Source organism: Pristiophorus japonicus, unplaced genomic scaffold (genome assembly GCF_044704955.1).
Source record: "Pristiophorus japonicus isolate sPriJap1 unplaced genomic scaffold, sPriJap1.hap1 HAP1_SCAFFOLD_2024, whole genome shotgun sequence".
Classification (NCBI taxonomy): domain Eukaryota; kingdom Metazoa; phylum Chordata; class Chondrichthyes; family Pristiophoridae; genus Pristiophorus; species Pristiophorus japonicus.
Window position 1 is genome coordinate 777 of NW_027251720.1, and position 9,805 is coordinate 10,581.

A 9,805-nucleotide genomic window follows, 5' to 3' on the forward strand; every position below is an offset into this window, starting at 1 on the left:
AGGGGCAGGGGATGGGGATTGTACGAGGGGGAGAGTGTGCGAGGGGCAGGGGATGGGGATTGTACGAGGGGTGATTGTGCGAGGGGCAGGGGGTGGGGATTGTACGAGGGGTGATTGTGCGAGGGGCATGGGATGGGGATTGTACGAGGGGGTGAGTGTGCGAGGGGCAGGAGATGGGGATTGTACGAGGGGGTGAGTGTGCGAGGGGCAGGGGTTGGGGATTGTACGAGGGGGTGAGTGTGTGAGCGGCGGGAGATGGTGATTGTGAGATGCGAGCCCATTTGTGCCTCCTCCCCTGATGACTCCTCTGTTTTCCCACAGCCTGAACAAGTCCGTGTTCCAAATTTCCCAGCGGATGAAACGAAGGGATTCCACACGGTGACGATCACCTCCACCATCTACATCGAACACTCCGATTTCCGGGAGGTCAGGCTCTTGCTCTTTACTGTATCTCCATTTCTTGGTGCTGTGGGTGGAGCGGGAGCGGGCTGTGGGTGGGTGACTTGCTCTGAGACTCGCTGGTGATGCGACACTCTCTCCTTCCCTGCGGCAGTGAGGGCCTGGGGGACCCTACACATGACAAACATTCCTTCCAGTAACACCTGGGGCCCGCAGGGCCCCGCGTTGCCCCGCACTCCCCGCGTTTCCCTGCGTTGCCCCGCGTTTCGCAGCAGCCCCCTGTTGCCCTGTGGCCCCCCCCGCGCTCCCCGTGTTACGCACTCCCCAGACCCCCGCACTCCCCGGGATGCCCACAGTCTCCCACGTCCCCAGCGTTCCGCTCACCACGGAGCTCACTGTTAGTGTGGTTCTGAGCCCTCCTGTTAACTGGGTGCTGGCGATGCTGACGTGCGATTGCTTTGTGTGCAGGTGATGGAGAAGGGCTACAAGCGACTGACCCTCGAGCAGCCGGTGGGACTCCGACATGCTGGCTATGTCATCTCGGTGCAGCGGCTCATCAGGGTAAGTGTGCGTCGCCACTGGGCGCAATGATTAGCAACTGAAAGCACCGTTCCCTGAGCAGGAGCTGAGACTGGACCCGTCAAACCTTATCTCCCCAGGTCCAGCCCTCACTGTCCTGAATGATCCGCCAGCAATCAGCTGTACTTACCCAGTACCGTATCCACGCGAGAGCCCCACACACGCACGGGTCTCCCTGGGACATGCAGTATGGGAGAACCATGCTGTTTGGTGATTGGAGCGTGGCTGGTCCTGAGCCCAGTTATAAATGACAGCGAAGGTACTGGTGTGACTTGCAGACTGAAGATTGTTAAACGGGAACTGCCACACCCCACTGGAGAGGCCCAGACTAGCAGAGTCTGATCTACAGAAAATGTTTCATTTGACTGTGTTTTGCAATTCACAGAATAAGAACGGGAAATTGGTCGAGCTGGAGGCAACGTGTCGGAAATCAGACACCGGCGAGAAACCGAAGGCATTTATTCACTGGGTGTCCCATCCTCTGAGATGTGAACTGCGGCTTTACGAGAGACTGTAAGTTATACCCGGGGGGCGGGTGGGAGGGAGGGAGAGATACCCGGGAGAGCGTGAGTTGTACCTGGGAGAGAGTGAGTGAGTTATACCGGGAGAGAGAGAGAGAGAGTGAGTGAGTGATACCCGGGAGAGAGAGTGAGTGAGTGATACCCGGGAGAGAGAGTGAGTGAGTGATACCCGGGAGAGAGAGTGAGTGAGTGATACCCGGGAGAGAGAGTGAGTGAGTGATACCCGGGAGAGAGAGTGAGTGAGTGATACCCGGGAGAGAGAGAGAGTGAGTGAGTGATACCCGGGAGAGAGAGTGAGTGAGTGATACCCGGGAGAGAGAGAGAGTGAGTGAGTGATACCCGGGAGAGAGAGAGAGTGAGTGAGTGATACCCGGGAGAAAGAGTGAGTGATACCTGGGAGTGAGAGCGAGTGAGTGATACCTGGGAGAGTGAGAGAGAGTGAGTGATACCCGGGAGAGTGAGAGAGAGTGAGTGATACCCGGGAGAGAGAGTGAGTGATACCCGGGAGAGAGTGTGAGTGAGTGATACCCGGGAGAGAGAGTGAGTGAGTGATACCTGGGAGAGCGAGTGAGTGAGTGATACCCGGGAGAGAGAGAGAGAGAGAGTGAGTGAGTGACACCCGGGAGAGAGAGTGAGTGAGTGATACCCGGGAGAGAGAGTGAGTGAGTGCTACCCGGGAGAGAGAGTGAGTGAGTGCTACCCGGGAGAGAGAGTGAGTGAGTGATACCCGGGAGAGAGAGTGAGTGAGTGATACCCGGGAGAAAGAGTGAGTGATACCTGGGAGTGAGAGCGAGTGAGTGATACCCGGGAGAGTGAGAGAGAGTGAGTGATACCCGGGAGAGTGAGTGATACCCGGGAGAGTGAGAGAGAGTGAGTGATACCCGGGAGAGTGAGAGAGAGAGAATGAGTGATACCCGGGAGAGTGAGAGAGAGAGAGTGAGTGATACCCGGGATAGTGAGAGAGAGAGAGTGAGTGATACCCGGGAGAGTGAGAGAGTGATACCCGGGCGAGAGAGTGAGTGAGTGATACCCGGGAGAGAGAGTGAGTGAGTGATACCCGGGAGAGAGTGAGAGAGAGGGTGAGTGATACCCAGGAGAGAGAGAGAGAGTGAGTGATACCCGGGAGAGTGAGAGAGAGTGAGTGATACCCGAGAGAGTGAGTGATACCCGGGAGAGTGAGTGAGTGATACCCGTGAGAGAGTGAGAGAGAGGGTGAGTGATACCCGGGAGAGAGAGTGAGTGAGTGATAACCGGGAGAGAGTGAGAGAGAGGGTGAGTGATACCCAGGAGAGAGAGTGAGTGATACCCAGGAGTGAGAGTGAGTGAGTGATACCCGAGTGAGAGTGAGTGAGTGATACCCGGGAGAGAGAGTGAGTGAGTGATACCCTGGAGAGAGAGTGAGTGAGTGATACCCTGGACAGAGAGTGAGTGTGTGATACCCGGGAGAGTGAGTGAGTGAGTGATACCCGGGAGAGAGAGTGAGTGAGTGATACCCGGGAGAGTGAGAGAGAGTGAGTGATACCCGGGAGAGAGTGAGAGAGTGAGTGAGTTTATACCCGGGAGAGTGAGTGAGTGATACCTGGGAGAGAGAGTAAGTGAGTGATACCCGGGAGAGAGTGAGTGAGTGATACCCGGGAGAGAGAGAGTGAGTGAGTGATACCCGGGAGACAGAGTGAGTGAGTGATACCCGGGAGAGAGGGAGAGTGAGTAAGTGATACCCGGGAGAGAGAGAGAGTGAGTGAGTGATACCCGGGAGAGAGAGTGAGTGAGTGATACCCGGGAGAGAGTGAGTGAGTGATACCCGGGAGAGAGTGAGTGAGTGATACCCGGGAGAGTGAGAGTGAGTGAGATTATACCCGGGAGAGTGAGTGAGTGATACCCGGGAGAGAGTGAGTGAGTGATACCCGGGAGAGAGAGTGAGTGAGTGATACCCGGGAGAGTGAGAGACAGAGTGAGTGATACCTGGGAGAGAGTGAGAGAGAGGGTGAGTGATACCCGGGAGAGAGAGTGAGTGAGTGATACCCGGGAGAGAGAGTGAGTGGGTGATACCCGGGAGAGAGAGTGAGTGTGTGATACCCGGGAGAGAGAGTGAGTGAGTGATACCTGGGAGAGAGAGTGAGTGAGTGATACCCGGGAGAGAGAGAGAGTGAGTGAGTGATACCCGGGAGAGAGAGTGAGTGAGTGATACCCGGGAGAGAGAGTGAGTGAGTGATACCCGGGAGAGAGTGTGAGAAAGTGATACCCGGGAGAGAGAGTGAGTGAGTGATACCCTGGAGAGAGTGAGAGAGAGGGTGAGTGATACCCGGGAGAAAGAGAGTGAGTGAGTGATACCCGGGAGAGAGTGAGTGAGAGTGAGTGAGTGATACCCGGGAGAGAGAGTGAGTGAGTGATACCCAGGAGAGTGAGAGAGTGATACCCGGGAGAGAGAGAGAGTGAGTGAGTGATACCCGGGAGAGAGTGTGAGTGAGTGATACCCGGGAGAGAGAGTGAGGGAGTGATACCCGGGAGAGAGTGTGAGTGAGTGATACCCGGGAGAGAGAGAGTGAGTGAGTGATACCCGGGAGAGAGAGTGAGTGAGTGATACCCGGGAGAGAGAGTGAGTGAGTGATACCCGGGAGAGAGTGAGTGAGTGATACCCGGGAGAGAGAGAGTGAGTGAGTGATACCCGGGAGAGAGAGTGAGTGAGTGATACCCGGGAGAGAGTGAGTGAGTGATACCCGGGAGAAAGAGAGTGAGTGAGTGATACCCGGGAGGGAGAGAGAGTGAGTGAGTGATACCCGAGAGAGAGAGTGAGTGAGTGATACCCGAGATAGATAGAGAGAGAGAGAGTGAGTGAGTGATACCCGGGAGAGAGAGTGAATGAGTGATACCAGGGAGAGAGAGTGAGTGAGTGATATCCGGGAGAGAGAGTGAATGAGTGATATCCGGGAGAGAGAGTGAGTGAGTGATACCAGGGAGAGAGAGTGAGTGAGTGATACACGGGAGAGAGTGAGTGAGTGATACCCGGGAGAGAGAGAGAGAGTGAGTGAGTGATACCCGGGAGACAGAGTGAGTGAGTGATACCCGGGAGAGAGAGAGAGTGAGTAAGTGATACCCGGGAGAGAGAGAGAGAGAGAGAGTGAGTGAGTGATACCAGGGAGAGAGAGTGAGTGAGTGATACACGGGAGAGAGTGAGTGATTGATACACGGGAGAGAGTGAGTGATTGATACCTGGGAGAGAGAGAGAGTGAGTGAGTAATACCCGGGAGAGAGAGTGAGTGAGTGATACCCGGGAGAGAGAGAGAGTGAGTGAGTGATACCCGGGAGAGAGAGTGAGTAAGTGATACCCGGGAGAAAGAGTGAGTGATACCCGGGAGTGAGAGAGTGAGTGATACCCGGGAGAGTGAGAGGGAGTGAGTGATACCAGGGAGAGTGAGAGAGAGTGAGTGATACCAGTGAGAGTGAGAGAGAGTGAGTGATACCCCGGAGAGTGAGAGTGAGTGAGTGATACCCGGGAGAGAGAGTGAGTGAGTGATACCCGGGAGAGAGAGTGAGTGAGTGATACCCGGGAGAGAGAGAGAGAGTGTGAGTGATACCCGGGAGAGTGAGAGAGAGAGTGAGTGATACCCGGGAGAGAGTGAGAGAGAGGGTGAGTGATACCCGGGAGAGAGAGTGAGTGAGTGATACCCGGGAGAGAGAGTGAGTGTGTGATACCCGGGAGAGAGAGTGAGTGAGTGATACACGGGAGAGTGAGAGTGAGTGAGTGATACCCGGGAGAGAGAGTGAGTGAGTGATACCCGGGAGAGAGAGTGAGTGAGTGATACCCGGGAGAGAGAGTGAGTGTGTGATACCCGGGAGAAAGAGTGAGTGAGTGATACACGTGAGAGTGAGTGAGTGATACCCGGGAGAGAGAGTGAGTGAGTGATACCCGGGAGAGACAGAGAGAGAGAGAGAGTGAGTGATACCCGGGAGAGTGAGAGTGAGAGTGAGAGTGAGAGAGAGTGAGTGATACCCGAGAGAGTGTGTGATACCCGGGAGAGTGAGTGAGTGATAACCGGGAGAGAGTGAGAGAGAGGGTGAGTGATACCCAGGAGAGAGAGTGAGTGATACCCAGGAGTGAGAGTGAGTGAGTGATACCCAAGTGAGAGTGAGTGAGTGATACCCAGCAGAGAGAGCGATATAGAGAGAGAGAGTGAGTGAGTGATACCCGGGAGAGAGAGTGAGTGAGTGATACCAGGGAGAGAGAGTGAGTGAGTGATACCCGGGAGAGAGAGAGAGAGTGAGTTATACCCGGGAGAGAGAGAGTGAGTTATACCTGGGAGAGAGAGAGAGTGAGTTATACCCGGGAGAGGGAGAGAGAGAGAGAGTGAGTGAGTGATACCCGGGAGAGAGAGTGAGTGAGTGATACCCGGGAGAGAGAGTGAGTGAGTGATACCCGGGAGAGAGAGTGAGTGAGTGATACCCGGGAGAGAAAGTGAGTGAGTGATAGCCGGGAGAGAGAGAGAGAGAGAGTGAGTGAGTGATACCCGGGAGAGAGAGTGAGTGAGTGATACCCGGGAGAGAGAGTGAGTGAGTGATACCCTGGAGAGAGAGAGAGTGAGTGAGTGATACCCTGGACAGAGAGTGAGTGTGTGATACCCGGGAGAGTGAGTGAGTGAGTGATACCCGGGAGAGAGAGTGAGTGAGTGATACCCGGGAGAGTGAGAGAGAGTGAGTGATACCCGGGAGAGAGTGAGTGAGTGATACCCGGGAGAGAGAGTGAGTGAGTGATACCCCGGAGAGAGTGAGTGAGTGATACCCGGGAGAGAGAGAGTGAGTGAGTGATACCCGGGAGACAGAGTGAGTGAGTGATACCCGGGAGAGAGGGAGAGTAAGTGATACCCGGGAGAGAGAGAGAGTGAGTGATACCCTGGAGAGAGTGAGAGAGAGGGTGAGTGATACCCGGGAGAGAGAGTGAGTGAGTGATACCCGGGAGAGAGTGAGTGAGTGATACCCGGGAGAAAGAGAGTGAGTGAGTGATACCCGGGAGAGAGTGAGTGAGAGTGAGTGAGTGATACCCGGGAGAGAGAGTGAGTGAGTGATACCCAGGAGAGAGTGAGAGAGAGTGAGTGATACCCAGGAGAGAGAGTGGGTGAGTGATACCGGGAGAGAGAGAGAGTGAGTGATACCCGGGAGAGAGCGTGAGTGAGTGATACCCGGGAGAGAGCGTGAGTGAGTGATACCAGGGAGAGAGAGTGAGTGAGTGATACCCGGGAGAGAGTGAATGAGTGAGTGATACCCGGGAGAGAGTGAGTGAGTGAGTAAGTGATAGATACCCGGGAGAGAGAGTGAGTGAGTGATACCCGGGAGAGAGAATGAGTGAGTGATACCCGGGAGAGAGAGTGAGTGAGTGAGTGATACCCGGGAGAGAGAATGAGTGAATGATACCCGGGAGAGAGTGAGTGAGTGATACCCGGGAGAAAGAGTGAGTGAATGATACCCGGGAGAAAGAGTGAGTGAGTGATACCCGGGAGAGAGTGAGAGAGAGGGTGGGTGATACCCAGGAGAGAGAGTGAGTGAGTGATACCCGGGAGAGAGAGTGAGTGATACCCGGGAGAGAGAGTGAGTGATACCCAGGAGAGAGAGAGAGTGAGTAAGTGATACTCGGGAGAGAGAGAGTGTGAGTCAGTGATACCCGGGAGAGAGAGTGAGTGAGTGATACCCGGGAGAGTGAGTGAGTGAGTGAGTGATACCAGGGAGAGAGAGTGAGTGAGTGATACCCTGGAGAGAGTGAGAGAGAGGGTGAGTGATACTCGAGAGAGAGAGTGAGTGAGTGATACCCGGGAGAGAGAGTGAGTGAGTGATACCAGGGAGAGAGAGTGAGTGAGTGATACACGGGAGAGAGTGAGTGAGTGATACCCGGGAGAGAGAGAGAGTAAGTGAGTGATACCCGAGAGACAGAGTGAGTGAGTGATACCCGGGAGAGAGAGAGAGAGTGAGTAAGTGATACCCGGGAGAGAGAGAGAGAGAGAGAGTGAGTGAGTGATACCAGGGAGAGAGAGTGAGTGAGTGATACACGGGAGAGAGTGAGTGAGTGATACCCGGGAGAGAGAGAGAGTGAGTGAGTAATACCCGGGAGAGAGAGTGAGTGAGTGATACCCGGGAGAGAGAGAGAGTGAGTGAGTGATACCCGGGAGAGAGAGTGAGTAAGTGATACACGGGAGAAAGAGTGAGTGATACCCGGGAGTGAGAGAGTGAGTGATACCCGGGAGAGTGAGAGGGAGTGAGTGATACCAGGGAGAGTGAGAGAGAGTGAGTGATACCAGTGAGAGTGAGAGAGAGTGAGTGATACCCCAGAGAGTGAGAGTGAGTGAGTAATACCCGGGAGAGAGAGTGAGTGAGTGATACCCGGGAGAGAGAGTGAGTGAGTGATACCCGGGAGAGAGAGAGAGAGTGTGAGTGATACCCGGGAGAGTGAGAGAGAGTGAGTGATACCCGGGAGAGAGTGAGAGAGAGGGTGAGTGATACCCGGGAGAGAGAGTGAGTGAGTGATACCCGGGAGAGAGAGTGAGAGTGTGATACCCGGGAGAGAGAGTGAGTGAGTGATACACGGGAGAGTGAGAGTGAGTGAGTGATACCCGGGAGAGAGAGTGAGTGAGTGATACCCGGGAGAGAGAGTGAGTGAGTGATACCCGGGAGAGAGAGTGAGCGAGTGATACCCGGGACAGAGAGAGAGTGAGTGAGTGATACCCGGGAGAGTGAGAGAGAGAGAGTGAGTGATACCCGGGAGAGAGTGAGAATGAGGGTGAGTGATACCCGGGGGAGAGAGTGAGTGGGTGATACTTGGGAGAGAGAGTAAGTGTGTGATACCCGGGAGAGAGAGTAAGTGTGTGATACCCGGGAGAGAGAGTGAGTGAGTGATACACAGGAGAGTGAGAGTGAGTGAGTGATACCCGTCGGAGAGAGAGTGAGTGAGTGATACCCGGGAGAGAGAGTGAGTGAGTGATACCCGGGAGAGAGAGTGAGTGTGTGATACCTGGGAGACAGAGAGAGTGAGTGATAACCGGGAGTGAGAGAGAGTGATTGATACCCGGGTGAGTGAGAGAGCGTGAGTGATACCCGGGAGAGTGAGAGTGAGAAAGAGTGAGTGATACCCGGGAGAGTGAGTGAGTGATACCCGGGAGAGTGAGTGAGTGATACCCGGGAGAGTGAGTGAGTGATACCCGGGAGAGTGTGTGAGTGATACCCGGGAGAGAGTGAGAGAGAGGGTGAGTGATACCCGAGAGAGGGTGAGTGATACCCGGGAGAGAGAGTGAGTGAGTGATACCCGGGAGAGAGTGAGAGAGAGTGAGTGATACCCAGGAGAGAGAGTGAGTGATACCCAGGAGTGAGAGTGAGTGAGTGACACCCGGGAGAGAGCGAGAGAGAGTGATAGATACCCGCGAGAGAGAGTGAGTGAGTGATACCCGGGAGAGAGAGTGAGTGAGTGATACCCGGGAGAGAGAGAGAGTGAGTTATACCCGGGAAAGAGAGTGAGTGATACCCGGGAGAGAGAGTGAGTGAGTGATACCCGGGAGAGAGAGTGAGTGAGTGATACCCGGGAGAGAGAGTGAGTGAGTGATACCCGGGAGAGAGAGTGAGTGAGTGATACCCGGGAGAGAGAGTGAGTGAGTGATACCCGGGAGAGTGAGTTAGTGAGTGAGTCATACCCGGGAGAGAGAGTGAGTGAGTGATACCCGGGAGAAAGAGTGAGTGATACCCGGGAGTGAGAGAGTGAGTGATACCAGTGAGAGTGAGAGAGAGTGAGTGATACCCCGGAGAGTGAGAGTGAGAGGGAGTGAGTGATACCCGGGAGAGTGAGAGAGTGAGTTATACCCGGGAGAGAGAGAGAGTGAGTGATACTCGGGAGAGAAAGTGAGTGAGTGATACCCGGGAGAGAGAGTGAGTGAGTGATATCCGGGAAAGAGAGAGAGTGAGTGAGTGATACCCGGGAGAGAGAGTGAGTGATTGATACCCGGGAGAGTGAGTGAGTGATACCCGAGAGAGAGTGTGAGAAAGTGAGTGAGTGATACCCGGGCGAGAGAGTGAGTGAGTGATACCTGGGAGAGAGTGAGTGAGTGATACCCGGGAGAAAGAGAGTGAGTGAGTGATACCCGGGAGAGAGTGAGTGAGAGTGAGTGATACCCAGGAGAGAGAGTGAGTGAGTGATACCCGGGAGAGAGTGTGAGTGAGTGATACCCGGGAGAGAGTGAGTGAGAGTGAGTGAGTGATACCCGGGAGGGAGAGAGAGTGAGTGAGTGATACCCGGGAGAGAGAGTGAGTGAGTGATACCCGGGAGAGAGAGTGAA

General features: G+C 54.8%; 1 long non-coding RNA gene across 1 annotated transcript; it reads left to right on the forward strand.

The window, feature by feature from the left end:
• Positions 1-324: 324 nt before the first annotated feature.
• Positions 325-1,485, forward strand: LOC139244089 (uncharacterized). Its single transcript, XR_011589872.1, has 3 exons — positions 325-426; positions 868-960; positions 1,364-1,485. It is a non-coding gene; the product is annotated as an uncharacterized lncRNA (long non-coding RNA).
• Positions 1,486-9,805: the final 8,320 nt, after the last annotated feature.